The 19,777-nt window shown below is 42.6% G+C and overlaps 1 protein-coding gene across 3 annotated transcripts in view; it reads left to right on the top strand.

Moving 5' to 3' along the window:
- Nucleotides 1-19,777, top strand: part of lingo3a (leucine rich repeat and Ig domain containing 3a) — a 78,195-nt gene that overhangs the window by 34,547 nt on the left and 23,871 nt on the right. For all 3 annotated transcript variants that reach the window (XM_037770478.1, XM_037770480.1, XM_037770479.1), the window contains exon 2: nucleotides 911-1,558. The gene's annotated coding sequence lies outside the window, so the exon portion shown is untranslated. The remainder of the gene's footprint in view (nucleotides 1-910; nucleotides 1,559-19,777) is intronic.

Raw genomic sequence — 19,777 nt, 5'->3', positions numbered from 1 at the left:
ATCATCAAATCAAATAATAATCATGATTATTAAAAAATGTTATAATCCGCTGATGTACAGACATCTCGTTCCCTTTTCTATGGGAAAACTTATTTTTGGGTCCAATGTCTTGTCAAGAAGGTAACCCGCAAATTGCAAAAATTAGCAAAAATGTGCAAAAACTCTTGCAAGACACGCCCGACAACCTATCCTAACCATAACCATTCAAGGTCAATGCCTAACCTTAACCATCTTGTGAGAGTTTCGCAATTTGCATGTTACCTTCTAGACAAGACCCTATGAAAATTGTCTCCAAAGCCCGGTGCTTCCTGGGTCGTGTCTAGACTGTTACCCTAGATTTGCAAAAACAAACTTGCAAAAACTGTCACGAGACTCGCTGCTCGACGACTCATCCTAACCTTAACCATTCGAGGTCAACGCCTAACCTCAACCGTCTTGCGAGAGTTTCGCTAACTGAGGGATACGATCTAGACAAAACCACTGAACCCCAAGTTGCTCTCTGGGCGCTTTACAGCAGCCCATGGCTCTGAGATGCTGAGGATAGGTTAAATACAGAGGTCCAATTAAAGTTTTTTTATATGAAATCAAAATGTTTTGAGAAAATATAAAAAAAAAACAAATTTTGAGATTAAATCTGCTTTTAAGAAATACAACTAAATAAATAGTGAGGAATAAAATTGTTTCATAATAATAATTCTGTTTAAATAATATTGAATTATTACCAAATCTGTTGGTACATTTATACATTTCTCTGCATTTATTCAGATATTTATTTTATAATTTATTTAAATGCATTTAACTGTCCCATCCAGTGTGTCCCTGCAGAGTATTGTGAGTATGGCCACCACCTGAAAGCTAAAGTGAGCTGAATTTTTAAGTAGAGAACTCATCTTCCTTTTTTCCCCCACAGGACGTGAATGCAGCACCAAACAGCCCGAGTACGAGAGAGAGATAGAGGGAGAGAGGGAGAGAGGGAGAGAGAGGGAGGCAACAGCGCAGATGAGCCCCAATGAACAGCACAGCAGCCGGCTCCTCTTTCAAACCAACACACACACACACACTACGCTCCACATCCCACACACACACACAAATGCCAGGACACTCATACACATGCAATCCAATAACGAGAGCACCGTCAGTCCGAGCTGCCTGCCGCTGTCGGTGGCAGCCCTCACCGCTTCTCAGAGACACAAAGCTGGAAGCCCGTTGTGAGAGGAGCTCCTGCTGCCGTCCTAGCACAAAGGAGAGGAGAGCGGAGAGCCAGAGACTTCATTTGGGAGGAGGTGGTAGATAATTCAACAGCAGTGCCGGGAGGAGAAGAAACAGAGAGGAGGGAAGGTGAGTGAATGCGGTCCAGTCCAGCTGCTGTTGCTGCTGCCACTGCTGCTGGAGGAGGAACAGGAAGAGGAGGAGGAGGAGGAGGAGGAAGCTCAGTGTCTGGAGAGACTGGAGGAGCAACATTATCCTGCACAGATAGTCAGAGCAGACGGCCAGCAGTGATCAGAGCACCTCCAGGCTTGCAGATGTGGAAGGAGCGCTGTGCAAGTTCTAGTCCTGGGTGAGCCAACTTCACATACACACACACACACACACACACACACAAACACACACACTCATCTGGTGGTCCACTTGATGTGCTGTCTGACACTTTGACACACCAAAGCGAGATCAGAGCAGAGAGATCATGCACATCTGGGTTAATCTTGTGTGCTCCTTTCCCATGCTGCTGCTGTCTCTTCCCTTTCATCCAGATCTCAGAGGTCAGTCGAGTCTCACTTAAACCGATGACCTGACGAGCGTAAGATTCAACCCTGTGATCATCGTGACACTAGTTTACCCCCTCAGCCTCCTCTCTCACACTGTCATGGTGCAGTCCCGGGTGATCGATTTGCTCTCTAACTCAAATGGACATCGGGTCTCATTATCTCACACCGCCTGTGCTTTTTCTATTGTCATCCTTGAGATTTTGCATCCGTGCGAGCACAGCCGCTCTACGTGCATGCATGCATGCATGTATGCGTGTGCGTGTGTCTTTCGTTACTCAATTAGCTTTTAATGATCTAAACGCGGGGCAGAAAGGGGAAGGCAGCCTTTGATCGATCCCTGCAGTCATCTCAGTGTGAGAGGCTCGGTGCCTGTCGTCGGCGTGACACATCTAAGCCTCTGCCTATGTTTGCTGAGCCCCTCTCCCTCTCTGCTCCGGCTTTCATTGTGCCTCTGTTCAGTTCTTAGTGCCGTTCTAGAAATAAGCTGTTTTTAGAAGGAAGGTTTGAATACAGTTTTTCCGCTTTAATCTCATTCTTTGTCTGTCAGGGACGATGGTTTGCCACTGTCCCGGCTATTCTTGCATACATTAGCCTACATACATTACAAAAACATGTCACTAAAAGCTAATTATAGTTGAGATCGTACAGTTGTCTTTCTGTTTCTAAGGGCACTTTCATGAGCCATCTGTTTGGCTAGTCCGAATCAGAGTGAAATTGAAACTTTTGGTTTGTTTTCTATTTATTCTGGTTCAGTTTCACAGTGCACAAATTAAAGCAGACCAAAAAACAAAAAAATATTTGCTGCTTATTGGAGCAAATGTATCTTTTTCGTCTGGAGAGCTGCCACTTCTACGCAGGGAATCACAGACTTATTGAAATATTGCTGTCAACGTTTTTTTTTCCACTTTGACTCGGCACTGATCGACTGTGCGAACGAATCCCCTCTCCTTCAGTTTACTGCTTAATGACTTTATAGGCTAAACGTCACTATTTTTGTGGACTTTATTTTAGCATATTCTGTATGTTCTCTTCAATCCAGATGTCAAGCAAACATCACGTCAGTCCTCTCCACTCATGTTAACCTGTAACAAGGCGAGGTGAAAGGAGAGGCCTCGATTAACAACTGTAAAGGGAAACTTATTTTCTTGTCCATCTCAACAAATGCCCGCACAGGCAACCTGCGTTTGGGTTGGTTGGAAACGGGCCGCGACCGCCTCTCGCAAGCGGTCTCAGACTGGTTGTTTTGGTCCGCACCAGAGTGCGATTACAGCGTTCACAGCTGTCCGAAGGAACCGCACCAGAGTTTCATTAAAATGGACTAAAACGGTTTGTGAAAGCACCGTTAGACAATTGAAAATAGAAATGCACTTGCTGTGCATTTGATGATGGCCACAACTGTAATGGTTTTTCTTAAAGCAATTTTGAGGGCACTAGGAGACAAACTAGTAGGGGTGTAAATCAAAAGTTTCATCATGATACGATATTATACCGATTCTTTGGACAACGATACGATATTTGCTGACATCCCAAAGTCTGTCATGATAGGATTTTGATTCAGTTCAATTCAGGGACCTGCGATCGATAGGAGACGATATCATATGACTATTTAACACAGTCGATAACATTTATATCAACTCACAAAAAGCAACTAAAATATGATTTGACTGTTTTCATTTCACTGTCAAGGAAATGGTGACACAGACGTGCCATGGGAATTTTAAAACAAAGGAGTATCTTAAAGATGATATGTGTCAATGTTTTCACTTTGCGTCAATGATATTGGATCAAGATGTCAATTCAATTCACGGTCAAAGCCTTAAACCCTTTGACTACCAGTTCTGGCAATACTTTTAGTGTATCCCTTCATGGGGCATGGAGATTTTTTACTAATGTCACTGCTCTCTTATTGTGCATCTTTTAATTTTTCATTGCCGGTACATTTCTGTAGCTTGCTTCTTGTGTGCAGTGACTGAGGCATCAGCTGGTTTGTTTACCGTCCAATTACCTTAACGGCCCACCTTAAGCGACCCTGAGCCGAAGTCGTGGCTAACTTCGGGGCTAACCCCTTCACTAAACAGACCGTGGCGAGCAAGACACGGGAACTTGGCTTGTGTCTTGTTGTGACGTTTATTCACCGACAGCCTAAACCGTACACACACCGCACTGCTATACTTACAGCTTAACGGTACTGTTAACGTCATACTCACTGGCGGAAATCCTGATCAGACATTTATCCTGTGAGATGATTAGGTAAAAAGTTGGTGTATGCACCTCATGGGGGGACTGGATGTTGATCTAGATTGTGGGCAGATGTTGCTCAGGAGGTAGAGCGGGTTGTCCTGTTTGTCCTGTTGTTTTTAAGCAACTGAATCCAAAATTGTTTGTGCTGGCCTACAGGGATGCCATTGGGATTAATGAAAAGCACATTGTAAAGTTCCAGTTTAATACCATTTTTGTCTCATCAAATTTAGATTAAACATTGTGTCTTTTGTCGTCTCCTGGATTCCCACCTGCTCGTCAAGAGCCACAGTAGCTGCTACTGTCTAAAAATCAACAGGAGAAAAGCAGCATTAAAGCGAATGCAATTATACAACAGCACTTAATGGCACCCGAGGTGCCACTTAGCCTGCCAATCTGACAGATTTATGTGTCAGTAATGAAATGTCTGCTGACAGGTCTATGTGGCCCAGAGTGCATTGTTGAATCAGGCCTGTTAGTCTTGTCCATTACTACTCCTACACTTACCTTCTCATTTTGATGCTTTTCTGCTGCACATAAAGCTGTCAGCCGTGCTCAATAGTGACATTACCTCAGCTTAACGCTGCCAATGCCCAGCCTCATTGTTTTCAACTCTGGAGTATTTACAAGGGTAGTAAAGCAGGGATGCATCCGCTGTCAGCAAGAAGAGGGCATCGCTGGTCTTACGGAGAAGGGAGAAGTGAAAGGAGCCCCTGTGAGTGGCTGTCAGATACCTGCAGGCACGCTGACATGTCAGCTGTCGCGGTTAAGAAGTCCAGCTGGAGCGATCATGGGCCTGTGTACGCTGGCCGTCCTCCCACTCGCAGACTGCTGTAATGCCATTATAGATGTTCAGATGAGGATGTAACCTTAATGCAGAGCTTAGAGAGAATTTGGGCATTACAAGTATTTTATTTCCAAACATGATTGCTTCATTTGACATTTTTCGTGACGATAGAGGCTGGCTGACCTCGTTACCTTAGAGCAGCGGTCACCAACCTTTTTTCGTCAGACGAAGTGACTCAGGCCTTTTTTTTCCTTTTCATCGACGGCCAGTCGTGATGTTTCGAAATGTGCTCATGGATGTGGATTTTGTTTAACTATTCATGATAGAAAATGTGGATATAAAAGTGGGATTTGCAATATCTTTTTTTATAAACTCAAACTGTCAATGTTTAGGTTGGTTTAAGTTTGCATTCGTATTACTACCACTTTTATCCTGTACTCTTAGCTAACTATCAACCATCTATCAAGGTCTTTTAACCATTTATCCATTACTTTTAGATAACTGTTTCTCTGCTCACTTGCTAACTAGTTTTCTCGTACTCTGAATTGCAACATGTGGTGTCCAGGTGTTATAGCTGACTCAAATAGGGCTGCAACTAACAATAATTTTGTTGATTATTTTGTTGATTATTTTCTCGATTAATAGATGAGTTGTTTGGTCTATAAAATGTCAGAAAATGGTGAAAAATGTAAATCAGTGTTTCCCAAAGCCAGAGATGACGTCCTCAAATGTCTTGATTTGTCCACAACTCAAAGTTATTCAGTTTACTGTCATAGAGGAGAAAAGAAAACAGAAAAATATTCACATTTAAGAAGCTGGAATCAGAGAATTTTTACCTTTTTTTTCTTAACAAATTACTAAAACCGATTTAATCAAGTATCAAAATAGATACCAATTAATTTAATAGTTGATAACTAATCGATTTATTATTGCAGTTCTAGACTCATAACATGGATATATGCTTTTTAAATTACATCATAATTTCTATTTAATCAAATTAGTTGAGCTACTCCACAATCTTACCACGTAACCCCTGGCAACTGCAGAAGTAGAACCTGCGGGTGCAAGTATCCCTCGTTGGCAGTCACTGCCGTAGAGAACGATTAGCAGCGTGACATTAGAATCGGCCTGAGTCTGTAAAAGACATTTAGTATTACTTTGTGAAATTAGACTCAAGTATGTTTTTCCAGGGCTCAACGGAGGAGTCGACCATTCTGGAGAAAGTTTGTTGATATTAGAACTGAACACTCAATAAATACCCCCTCCAGATTAACCGTCCCTCTCACTCCCACTACCTTTGCCTTTATACATCTATGGCCTTCCCTCTGTCCTGTCTTGTGTACGAGCATGAACGCCTTCTGTTGCTGATTGGCTGGAATAGTGTTGTGTGGCTTATTGCGAGCCACTTTGTTTCCCATTTACAGAGCCAGGGCCGCGTATGAACCACAGACTGTATATAAGACGTGGACGTAGTCACCGTGACGTCACCCATTAGTTTGTGGGCTGCCGTTTTGAAGCCTGGAGTTTGGCATTTCGGCCGTCGCCATCTTGTTTTTTTGCAGTCACAAAGTGACACGAGAGGATGGAGCTAAGTACAGCCGAACGCTGAATTAGACATTTTTAGGCGACCAAAACGGTTATAATTAACTTTAATGAACTGAAAACACACCGTGAAAGGGTTAAAGCTCGAAAAACACGGACAACTCCCAGACCGGACAACGCCATGGTAGCGACCTGTCAATCACAAGGTAGCCCCGCCCTAAAGCATCCCCTGCTTTATGGTCTATTTGACTCTAAATGGGACCATAATTTACTAAATGAACATCATGCTGTATTGAAAACTTGAAACTAGCGACTGAGACAATAAACTCATGTTTACAATGTTTACTGAGGTAATAAATCAAGTGAGAAGTAGGCTCATTTTCTCATAGACTTCTATACAATCAGACTTCTTTTAGTAACCAGAGGAGTCGCCCCCTGCTGGCTGTTAGAGAGAATGCAAGTTTAAGGCACTTCTTTCAGCGCACACACAGAACCGACAGCTAGCAGACTGTGACGAGATATCTATAGATATAGATAAATAGAGTTTTAATTCAGAATCATGCTGCTGTTCTCGGGGAAATAGGCTGAGGCTCTGGACAAATTATTTCGGCAGTGCATTCTGCAGTTTTTCACTGTAGTGCCATTTATTTAAATGACTCTAATGGAGCCTCTAGTAACTACAGAATACTTCTGTTGTGTGAAACCGACAGGATCAAAGCCAAAGTAATACGTCAACCCAGTACAATATAGCAGACTAATAAAAGTGCTCTGATGTTGAGGAGTCCATTTATCTTCTGCTGAATGTTTTTGAAGGAAAAAAACCCTCTCAGAAAAAATGTCTATAATTCAACACTATATGAGCTTGCATACATTTTTAGTTGCAAAACCTATTTATAGATTGTATGACAGAGTACACACCCTGCCATAGTGCTACAGTATCATCCAGCACAAGCACTTATCCAAGCTCTGTGACCATTTACATGTACCCGGATGGTTGTCTTACACTTTTCTAATCTACCTCTGAATGCTTTTCCCCAGTTCACTCCTTCTCTGTGTTCCGTTAGAAGTCTTCTCTAAACTAAATTGGCTCGTTTAAGCCGATGATAGGTCCTGTGTGATTTTACTGGACCGGCTCAGGAGGACTGAGATGAGATAGGAGGCAGAGGGGTGAGAAAGAGCAGTTTCTGCTCTTTGGATGCTGCATATTTTATGTTTTTCGGAGGTCTCTGGATGAAAGAATGTGTGATGAGATGACCGTAGCATTACATAAGTACTAAAAGGGAGGCCAGGGAATCTCAGGAATGTAGGTAGGCAGTGGTTACGCACGTAAGAGGAGTTCAGAGTCTACACTACATCTTTTGCTTCTTGCATTTTCATTTTTTTTTTGCCCAGTACTCCACAGGACTTCTTAACAATATGAAGCAACAGAGACAGTCCTGGTTATGTTCATTTACACTTAACACCAAGTAAAGCGTTTGGTGTGAGTGAGCTGATATTTGAAGTCCTGTAATGGAGAGCAAATTGTCTCCAACACTGAGGATGAAGTGTCGGGTATTTGGGGAGTTTATATACTTGTCACTCTCTCCGGCTCATTTCATTTTATGTATTTCTATTGCTGCTGGCAGCTTGAAGTGCTGCGACCGTCCAGCCATAAAACAATATTCTCCAGTATGGATCGACCACCGTGACTGAGTGTGCTGGAGAAAATGGAGTTCGAGGCTTCTGCCTGTGCTGTGCCCTCATCAGGAAGGAGGTAGCATCCTTACCAGTCCACGGATTACATACTGCGTTGTATTGTTAGTGCTGACACAAGATTGACTGATTTTGACTGAAGTGGGCTACAGTTTCTCATGAATAATCTCCTTCAATCCTGTCTGGGAGTTGTTTTCATTTTATAATTCAAACTTAAAACTGAAATAAAAAACATTAAAATATTGTGTTCTAAAAAAACAACAACAAAAAAACATGTTCGTCGTGACTCAACAGACTCAGTAAACCTACGGGGAAAGTTCCTGCCCTGTCGCAATCCTAACGAATCCCTGCAAGCCAGAGGAAGCAGATAACAAAGGGAGTAAAGGGCATTTGTACTGCAGTATGTTCATTACATGCTGCCCTATTAGCTCATGTGATCCCTGCAGCAGCCAGCATTATCTCCACTAACTCACCTGTACCACAACAACGCTCGATCCTTAACAAATTGGTCCTCAGTCAAAAGCGCTTCAGCTGCATCAGCGAACAGTACGATTCAATTAGATATAACCTTACCTGTCTTAAGTATAAACAATGAGCACTGAAAGGTTGTTTTCATCCTCTCAAAAATATCCTGAGAGCTATTTGTTTCTTTCATCAGACAGTTTTGAGAAATGCTTTGCTGCTTCAAATGATCGTGAGAGCTGCTGAACTTATTAAGACAGTTTGTTTTATTTCCCCTGAAACTGTCACACCATTAGCTGCATTTATATTTTGTCAAAAAATATAGTCCATATTTTAAAAGAAATTAACTTGTGGATAAAAGTGTATATTTAGAGGAACTTTCAATCACTAAAAAAAACTTTTATACTTGGTATAAACCAAGTGACAGATTCCAGGGATTTTATTGCTTACTATTAGGGCTGTCGATCAATTAAAATATGTATTATTTTATATATATATATATATATATTTCAGGATTAATTGCATGATTCCCCATTGTTTATCACAATTAATCGCAAATTGATCACACTTTTTTTAACCTTAAAGGGAGATTTGTCAAGTATTTAATACTCTTATCAGCATGGGAGTGGGCAAATATGCTTGCTTTATGCAAATATATGTATATATTTATTATTGGAAATCAATTAACAACACAAAACAATGAAAAATGTTGTCCAGAAACCCTCACAGGTACTGCATTTACCATAAAACAATATGCTCAAATCATAACATGGCAAACTGCAGCCCAACAGGCAACAACAGCTGTCAGTGTGTCAGTGTGCTGACTTGACTATGACTTGCCCCAAACTGCATGTGATTATCATAAAGTGGGCATGTCTGTAAAGGGGAGACTCGTGGGTACCCATAGAACACATTTTCATTCACATATCTTGAGGTCAGAGGTCAAGGGACCACTTTGAAAATCACCATGCCAGTTTTTCCTAGCGTAAGTTTGGAGCATTATGTAACCACTTTCATGCCAATCTAGTATGACATGTTTGGTACTAATGGATTCTTTAGGTTTTCTAGTTTCATGTGATGTCAGCATCTTCACTCTAGCTTTAAAACTGAGCCCGGTACAACCTCTGAAATATCGGTGGCCCGTCCGATTTTTAAGAGGTTAATTAAAAATCGCAAGTTGCGTTAATGCGTTAAAGAAATTAGTGGCGTTAAAACCGAATTTGCGTTATTAACGCGTTAACTTTGACATCCCCAGTTTCTACTTGATATAAAATGATAGATTCTTGAGATATTATTACTTTCCATGCTTCCTCCCAGCTCTGTTATTAACCACAGTCGTAGCAGCTGAACCCCGGCAGACAAGGCTCGCTGTGAAGAACCAGCTGTGTCCTTTGGGTTGACTCAAGTTACACACATCTTTCATGCCATCTCTCCGTGGGCCCCGCACACCAGATAGCTCTTTAATCAGCTCTCTTCAATTATGTAATTATGAAGCAAGATTGGATTAACACACGACATGCAGTGTGTTTCTGTTGTAAGACAGACTCCAAGGTCTCCGCTATGACACACACACACACACACACACAAACTCACCGTGATTCATTTTTCTTTGCCTCGACCCTGAAACGTCACACGCCTTTTGTGACATTTAGACAAAAAACTGTGATTGGATTGAAATGTAATTAAATTCAGATGCCTGTAGCTGCACACACACACATATAGAGTATATGCACACACTCCTCACCTCACCAGCCTCTCCTAATTAATTTTAAAGTGCTTGACGATCAAAAGAAGTATTTCTTTTGTCATAATCCCCTCAGTCCTTAACCTACTAATGACTCCGACTCAAATGAGAACTTTTCGTGTTGTGGTCAGATGCACTTAACACCGTACGAGGGTAATAAGCACATGATTAATTAATCATTCCTCTAATGGGTCCTGTCGTCCTCTACGGTTAACAGCGTGTTGGATTCAGCTGACGCATTCATATATTCAGGCGTTTGTGGGGTGATGGTGCATTTAGATCAACATTAATGTGATTGCTTGTGCAAAATAACATCTGTTTTTTTGTTCATCTCAAATATTGTCTGCTCCTGTCACTCCTCCTCATTAAGAAATTGGTCTTTGAACCCAGTGACCCTATTTTAGATATCCCAGTGAGCCGTCTGTATAAGTGAAGATTAAACATTCATGCCTCTTTGCATCTTCATATCAGCCCATAACCTCTCAACGCTCCCCCTATCTCTCCGCTCTGTGAATCACGCTGTCAGAACTAAAGCCGACTTTTATCTTCCTTTTCAGCCGCTGAACATAAATCAGATAATCAGTTGATCGAATCATTTTCCTGAAGTGGAGATCAGTAGAACAGAGGGATGAGAGGGAGCTGCTCAGTGAGGCCGCTCTCTCCGTTTGACTTCACTTGATTTGCCCTCTCTGTTTGTTGCTTTGTGTGTTGCTTTTTTTCCAAGCTTGCATGTGTGCTTGGTTGCTTCCTGGAAGAAGAGAGGCATGAAACTGGAGAGTAAAAAGTATTATAAGGGAAATACGCTTATTTGTTATCTGGAGTTAGGTGAGAAGATCATGTCTGTATGGTATGGTATATATTTAGCTACAGCAAGCAGCTGGCTAGCCTATGCCTAGTTCACACTACATGACTTTAGCCCTGATTTTCCGCTCTCAGACAGCTTTTGGAGCTCCCCCACAAAAGCCCCAGATCAGAGGCAAATCGGTGTTGAGCTGAGAGACTCGTCGACGCTCTCCGATGCCTCACAGACACATTCCAGATAGCTAGCGTGCTAAATATCTGGACCATGGATGTATTAAGAGAACTGGATACAGCGTTGGAGGCGGGGCCCCGTTCATTCCTATGAAAGTTGCTCAGTGGCGCATGAAGACAAAATGGCTTGACTTCCGCCTGGAAAAGTACCCGGATCTTGGGCACATGGAACATGCGCAGTAGCGTCCGCTCGGTCACATGACTCGGTCACGGGGGTCCCAACGTCACGCCGTCGTCACGGCTTGTGGTCCAGCCTCGGTCTGGGTCTCATTCACATAAACGCAGGAAGGGAAATAACTCTGGATTTAGCTATTAGTGCATTTTACATGTTTTAAAACCAAATGATTTACATAAGGGTTATTAGAGTGTTCGTACTGGGGAGTTTATTTACCTAAAAAAAATGATCCCCTGAGTTACAGATGTCTCTTCCCCAATGGAAGTCTATGGGAAAAAGTATTTTTGGGCTCAGTCGCATTACGTGACGGACACGGAAGTTGCAGTACTGCCATTTGGCCACTACGAAAGTCGGGATCAACGACCGGCGCTCTTCCTGAGGGCTTGATCTGGACCTGTCGGGGACTCTGGCCTCGAACTACAGCCAATGAGAGTGCGACACACGGGTTGAAGTGAAACCCAGTGGAGGAGTGGGAAGGAGGGGTTGCCTGTAACAATAGGAACTTAATGTTTGTGCTGCATTTGCAACACAGAGCAAAGATGTTGTTGCACCTAGAGGAATAAATAGAAAAAAAAAGCGTGGAAAAGGGCCATTTAGTGAACACGTACCAACGACAACATCAGCAATGTGTCTTGTGTATGGTATCACATTATTTACCATGTATTTCTCGCATGTGTTTTCGTGACAAAATGTAGTTTGGAGCCCTCATTGGGGATTCCTCCCGGTGAAAGATTTTGTGTGTGACCTCCTGTCTCCGGTCAGTCACGTAATGTGAAAACTATGACTTCAATACTCCCGATTGCAAGACGGCAAGTTGTGTAGTGTGAACAGTACTGCGATCTGCTGACTTTGAAAGTCGTGTAGTGTGAACTTGGCTTTAGCTTATTTTAGTACAAAGGCTGGAAACAGCTTGCCTGGCTCTGTCCAGAAGAAACAAAATCTGCCTACTAGCACCTCTGAAGCTCACCAACAAACACATTGTATCTTGTTTGTTTAATGCGTGCAAAAAAACGTAGTGTGAAAAGGACAATTTGCTGTTTTACGGAGGGTTATGTGCTGGACTATTTCTTGCATTAGCCACACGTGTTCAGGCTACTGTTGCACACAAGCGTTTTCTTTGGTGGAACAAATTCTCTTCAACACCAGCTGACATGTAACTACCGACCTACTGCGAGCTAACTGCTACCTGCTTAATGCATGTGAGAGATCATTTATATCATCACTTGAGATTTTGAGTACCAGAGGTCAGAAATGTACTGTTGTACTTACTGTGTTCATTAGTGCTTTTCAGCTTGTAGCCTGAAGGTGTTAAGGCCATCTGCCAGCTGACAAAAGGTGTAACACATTACTTCATTATGGAGATGTTAATTTGAGCTGGGCTGCTATCTTCAAGTGACCTTTTAGTTTGACGAGAAACAGAAGTGTTTCCACTCTGGGTATTTGGTGAAAATGTTGAACTTGGCAGCTTGATGATGTTGGTGATGATTTAAATTAATGAACGTGCCTATTAATTAATACCAGTCCAGTGTGAATAGTGTATTTGGATTAGAGCTGCAACGATTAATTGATTAGTTGTCAACTATTAAATTAATAATCGATTAATCGGTTTGAGTATTTTCTTAAGAAACCACCTTCCACTTTCTTAAATGTGAATATTTTCTATAGTTTCTTCTCTCCTCTATGACTGTAAACTGAATATCTTTGAGTTGTGGACAAAACTAGACATTTGAGGACGTCGTCTTGGGCTTTGGGAAACACTGATCATCATTTTTCACCATTTTCTGACATTTTATAGACCAAACAATCGATTAATAGAGAAAATAATCAACAGATTAATCGGCAATGAAAATAAAGGACCAGTGTGTAACAATTAGGGGGATCTATTAGCAGAAATGGAATATAATATTACTAACTATGTTTTCTTTAGTGTATAATCACCTGAAAATAAGAATCAAGTTTTGATTACCTTAGAATGAGCCGTTTATATCTACATAGGGAGCGGGTCCTCTCTCCACGGAGTCCGTCATGTTGCATTGCCATGTTTCTGCAGTAGGCCAGAACGGACAAACCAGTCGATAACGTTACTCGCTCCTTTCGCCGCCGCTCTCCCTCTCTTGCTTCATCACTCACTTCTCACATATACACGCGCTTTAAACACTCTACTCTTACAACAACTGGCTCTAGAAAGGGCCATTCGAGTTTTCCCGTCGGCCACCGTAGCTCTCCACGCTTGGCACACGGGAGAAGTTGTAATCTGCAACCTCACCGTTAGATACCGCCAGATCCTGCACACTGTTCCTTCAATCCTTAGTTGCAGCCCTAATCTGATATCCTGACAAGCTAATACAGGAAATCCAATGGCATATTTTTGGTTTCATATTGCAGGACCAAAATCATTTTATCATTTTATTGTGCAGGCATGTTTGTGCATTCAAGCATATGAGAAATGAGTCGGTCCCTTAATGCAGCCCAGAGAGGGGGCAGCATATTTTAAGCCTCCCTTTTGAAAAGGATGTCAACGCCTGGAAGAAAAGCTCTCCCATACTTTGTTTCTGCATCATTTGAACTAATAAATCTGCAGCTGCATGTGTGTTCGTGTGCAACCGTGACAGATGGATGTGATGAGATTGTGCTTAACGGACCTCTTCTTCCCTCGCCTTCTTCCTCTTTGTTTTCCCCTCTCTCTCTCTCTCTCTCTACTCATGAGCGTATGGATTCGGTTTGCTTGACAGAGGTGTTTCATCAGAGGTACTCTGCTTTGCTAAGGATCTTTTCTTTGAACTGACTTCCAGCTGTGGCCAGTTTTTACTGTACTGTTGTGTGGGGCATCGTAGAGGCTGTGCTCTGCTCGGAAAAATAGCTGGAACACTCTGCTCGGTCCATTTTTATCTGTGGAGGCGGATTGCATGCTGTTTCTGAGACGTATAGGGTTATGGTTGTCAGTATAGATCACAATCTGTGGATCTATGTGTCTATGAATATCTCTGTGCATATGAACATGAATGTGTCCCGTCATATTCCCTCAGTTTGACTGGTGTACTTCCTGATCTGTGCCACACTTTGAGGTGATGAAAACAAGCCGCTCCTGGCCTTCAGGGTTATGAATTTCTCATGGGAGACAGTAGAGATGCAGTGAAACGGTGTTGCACGGGGCTGACGCTCTTCTCGTCTCCACCAGCCTGTCATTGGTTAGGGCTGATTTATTCATCTTTTTTTATTTTTTTATTAGAAAAACATTGATCGTCCTGCCTGCGTGACAGTCGGCCTGCAGCACGCTGTCAGAGCTTACCTCATCTCGTTCAAAGACAACCCCGCCTGCTTTCCTTTCCCTCTGTCCCATATAGTGTACACCCATAGCTTTTCTTTCAAAGAATTTTCTTTTCACCCTCCCACTGCCTCTCGCTTTTGTCTCCCGTCAAAAACGTCTCATCAGAACCACTTTCGGTGGATCTCTCGGTGTCGGGAAGGCGCCGGCTGCATGTCAGAGTAAACACTTTCAAAAGAGGCTGTGAATAATTTCTACGTCAGGATGTAGCTGCGGTTGTGTCTGTTTGCATGGACGAGGCTTTTTTTTTTTATTTTGGTGCGGTGCGGCAGTGTGTGTTTCTAACTCTATCCAGCATGCTGTTTCATCCCAGTACATCCGATGCTGAGTTCCTGTGTGATGTCAGAACAGATCTATGTTTAATGCGCAGGCAGGGCCCAATTACTCGGTGCCCAAGGCTGTACCTAGAGACTTTAAAAGAGGCCCCTTTGCATGCCAGATGATGTCATAATCCGCCTCAGATTTGGTTGGTGAGATGGCGTGGCACAGCGGTCCCCCTTTAAGGACACTGTTTGCTCATCCCCTACTCTGGTTTTGTGGACATTTGCTGTTTGCTTTGGGGGTAAACTCCCCCATGACGAGTTATTTGAGGCCCCTTTCTTTTTTATTTTATTTCAGAGAATTTGAGATTCTCTGTGAGAGAGAAGGAGCATCAACACCCCTCCTCTTTGGTGCCTCTTCATCCCTCTCTTCCTCCTGGAGGCCTTTAGGGAGAGCAGCTGAGTCACTCTCTCCTCCCTCTCTTCATCCTCAATCTGCTCTTGCTCCTCCTTCCTCCACCTTCCTTCTGTTTTCTCTCACTAAGCCTCCGTCACAGGAGCTGACAACCTGTGTCATTTGCCAAGGTTCACTTTTAACTCCCTGCAGAGCCTCAGCTGAGCGAGTGTATGTGTGTCACTTTTTTTTGCATTTAGCAGGATTTGTGTGTGTATATTTGTGATTTTTTTACTGTCAGCCTGCCTGTCCCCCTATTAGACGCTGCTATTAGTCAGAGTTGTAGCACGGACAGCAGCAGCTCCCTCGCTGATGGAATCTCTCTTGAGTTGAGATTTACGCCAGAGAGATAAGAGAGTGCGGCTGTCAACCAGCAACCATCCGATGACACACACACACACAGTTACAGTCTATGTTCCTCTGAAGTGCCTCACTTTCGACAAATCCATTTCTGCGGCTCTCCTCCTTCCATGGCTCTGTCAGGATGTATAATCCCTCATCACCTTCCCTAAACCATCTTGCATCTTGCTTTCTGTTTTCATCTGTCATTCTTCTCTTGCTTCTATTTTCAATTTATTATTGCATAGCCTGCTGCTTTCTTGTGTCTAATAAATGTTTGAAGGCATTCCCGTTCTCTTTCTTCTCATATTGTTGACTCCTTTGTTGTTGTTTTTTCCACGGTCAGCACCTTCATGCATGCTGTTCTTCTCTGCCACCTCTTCCCTTCTCTTCAAACTCTTGACTTCTTGCCTTCTTTTAACAAGAAGACTCGTTGTTGCATTAGCTAATCTCTCAGAAGACATGGCACAGATACGGGATCTTACTACCTCTTCTACTTCAGCTCGTAGCTATAAACAGGCAGCCCTGCATTATTTAACCGCCACAAAAAGAAAAATAGGATACATTTGTGATTTAACAAATGAATGATTATCTCCGCCGCCGTTTTCTGTGAACTGCAGAGCACTGAATGTGATATTGATGTTTTTTTAGATTAATCAACAATTAGCTGCTGTGATGTGCCACGAGACTCTTTCTGTGTCTCTGTGCCGTGAGAGCAGATTCAGTGCCAGCGTTGTTGCTGGAGATCCTTTAATTGCTTCCGAATTCTTCCTGTAATTAACACTCTTGGATAATTACGCCAGAATCCCAGACATCGCCATTCTCACATTATCGGGCTCAGCGCGGTGGGATGGAAAGCATGCACATGAGTAAGCAGACACACACACAGTATGCAAGATTCGATTATTTACTTCTCTTTTCCCTGAAATAAGTAAAGAGATTCCATTTGTGTCTCACAAACGTGGTCACATTTTAGCCGTGGCTTGTTTTCGACAGTCAGTCACCCCCAATTCAGAGCTCGCCGTCTTGACTGCAGCGAGATTAAAGCTGAGTGGAGGGGAGATGGGAAGTGGACCGGGCAGTGTGGCAGTTCCCAACGGCAACAGGATTAGAGGGTGGGACAGTGAAGTAGGCCATACAAACAAGGCTGAGCTGAAATATGGACAGCAGACCATAACATGGACAGAGCTAGATGGCCCAGTACATTTGATCAGCATGTCATTATGCTGTAATCCCGGGCCAGCCACGGTACTGGGCTGGCTGCATGTGTGTCACACAGGGATCGTTATTGGTCAGGGACACTTGTGGATATTGCTGTTTGCACCAAGACTTTGACCACAGATGTACCCTGTTTGATCAGAAAGTGTATTTTGGTGCAAGATTGCTTTGTGTCAAAAATTAAGAATCTAGATATACGCTTCCTTTTTTAACAACCAGGGCTGTCAATCGAGAAAATATTTAATCGCAAATTAATCGCAGATTTTTTATTTGTTCAACATGCACCTTAAAGGGAGATTTGTCAAGTATTTAATACTCTTATCAGCATGGGAGTGAGCAAATATGCTGCTTTATATAAATGTAGGTATATATTTATTATTGGAAATCAATTAATAACACAAAACAATGACAAATATTGTCCAGAAACCCTCACAGGTACTGCATTTAGCATAAAAAAAATATGCTCAAATCATAACATGGTAAACTGCAGCCCAACAGGCAACAACAGCTGTCAGTGTGTCAGTGTGCTGACTTGACTATGACTTGCCCCAAACTGCATGTGATTATCATAAAGTGGGCATGTCTGTTAAGGGGAGACTCGTGGGTACCCATAGAACCCATTTTCTGACTCATATCTTAAGGTCAGAGGTCAAGGGACACCTTTGAAAATGGCCATGATAGTTTTTCCTTGCCAAAATGTAACGCAAGTTTCAAGCGTTATTCAGCCTCTCTCTCGACAAGCTAGTATGACATGGTTGGTACCAATGGATTCGTTAGGTTTACTATTTTCATATGATGCCAGTATCTTAACTATCTAGCTTTAAAACTGAGCCCGCTACAAGCTTAAAATTGCAAGTTGCTTTAATGTGTCAATGAAATTAGTGGCGTTAAACGAATGTGTGTTAAACATTATTATCGTGTTAACTTTGACAGCCCTATTAAAAACAGGTTGACAGTTTACATTTTATTTTAAGAACTTTGATTTATGTTGTTTGTATTCATTACAGAAATGCAAGAAAGACAGAAAAGAGATGTGTCTTCTTATGGTAGTGTGGGTGTTGCTCGAAGCTTTGTTGCCAGGTGTTGATTGCGGAAAAAAGTTTGTCTTTGAAGGAGCAAAACATTTCAGCTCATGAAGACCTGTGCTCTGCAAATTTAATGGCCTATTCTGAAGAGTGAGAAGGGAAAAAATATTTAAAACAACCTCTTCATTTTTGCTTTTTTTGCCATTTGAATTAGGATGTTCAGATGATCTTCAAAAATGTCCTGTAAGAGAGGACAAAAAAAAAATTATCCAAATGAAAACTGATGTTGTGTTCACTTATTTTGAAGCCGATATTAGTTTTCAGGAGATGATTGATGGATGTTGACGACCATCTCAGAGGCAGAGGGGATTAAACGAGACAAACTACATGAACTGACATGATACACACTAACTACACAGCACCACGGTTCCTCGCTTTTCAGTGGAAATGACGAGCCTGTGCTGCTCCGAGTCGGTGAAGACGGATGAAAATGAGAGAGCCGAAGGAGGGGTCAGGAATGCCAGCGAGCATCATGTTACAGTTAGAAAGGCACAGAAAGAAGCCAGCTTCATCTTTCTGCTCATGATGGGCTTTAATGACTTATTTCACATCAGCTCTTTCAGCCTGAATACTAACTGACACTAAATGTAATTAGCATATGTACGAGGAGCTGACAAAGCACATGTTGCAGTGAGCTCTAACAAGTACTCAGGAGGTAACATACTGTACGTATGTCTTCACAGTATGTCTGCCCGCCTGGCTATAATCACAGAGGTCCTCTCACACCTTTCAATTCATCTTTTCCATCATATTCTTGTTTCAACACTGCCTAAAAAAGTGTCCACCTCTATCTCGGTTCTTAAAGGAGTAGTTCGACATGTTGGGAAATACGCTTATTAACGATTTGCCGAGAGTTAGATGAGAAGCTCAGTACCACTTTCGTGTCTCTTAGCTTAGCTTAGCATGAGGACTGGAAACAGGGAAACATTACAACAACGTAAGTGATAACCCCAAATTATGGGGTGAAGCCAAAATATCCTGGATACTGGCGCTGCTATGTTGTGATCTTGACGTCATTTCGAGCCAGTAGTGATCAGTGGGGGGGCTGCAGCTGCGTTATCGAGGTCCCGCCCACACACCCACCCGAGCCAATCACAAACCAAGCACGGCCGCAACTTGCTAGCGTGAGACACCTAGCTGCAACAACTGACCATAATATCTCTAACTGCATTTATGATCAAACTGACACATGTTCTATTACACAGACTTGTGATGGTTATGGAAAGTTAAAGTTACATCTCCTCTCATACAATACTGGAGCCTCTGGCTCCACGACTACTTCACTCAGAGCAGCTGTCGATCACAGCTGTCTCACCCTCTTTTTATAGAATCAAATAACTAATTAAAACCAAACTGATCAGAAAAATGAACACTTGAACAAACACCAGCGTGATCAGAACTACCTAAAATGACAGAAACCATGTTTGGGAAAATGTATTTGATGTGTACTTTGACTTTTTAGTGTAACCCATGTCCCGTCCACTAACATAGAGGAGGCGGGCTTTATGAGCTAAACTGCAGCCAGCCGCCAGCGGGCGCTCGAGATGTTTTGGCTTCACTTTTGGGGATCTGTCATGTCGTCCATCTTTATATACAGTCTGTGGTCCCAGCCAGGAAATAGTCCAGCACATAAACCTCCCCTAAAACCACAATGTGTC

Source organism: Sebastes umbrosus, chromosome 5 (genome assembly GCF_015220745.1).
Source record: "Sebastes umbrosus isolate fSebUmb1 chromosome 5, fSebUmb1.pri, whole genome shotgun sequence".
NCBI classification, from domain to species: Eukaryota; Metazoa; Chordata; class Actinopteri; order Perciformes; family Sebastidae; genus Sebastes; species Sebastes umbrosus.
Note: the sequence above shows the minus strand (reverse complement) of the source record. Positions and strands in the feature narration are given on the sequence as shown.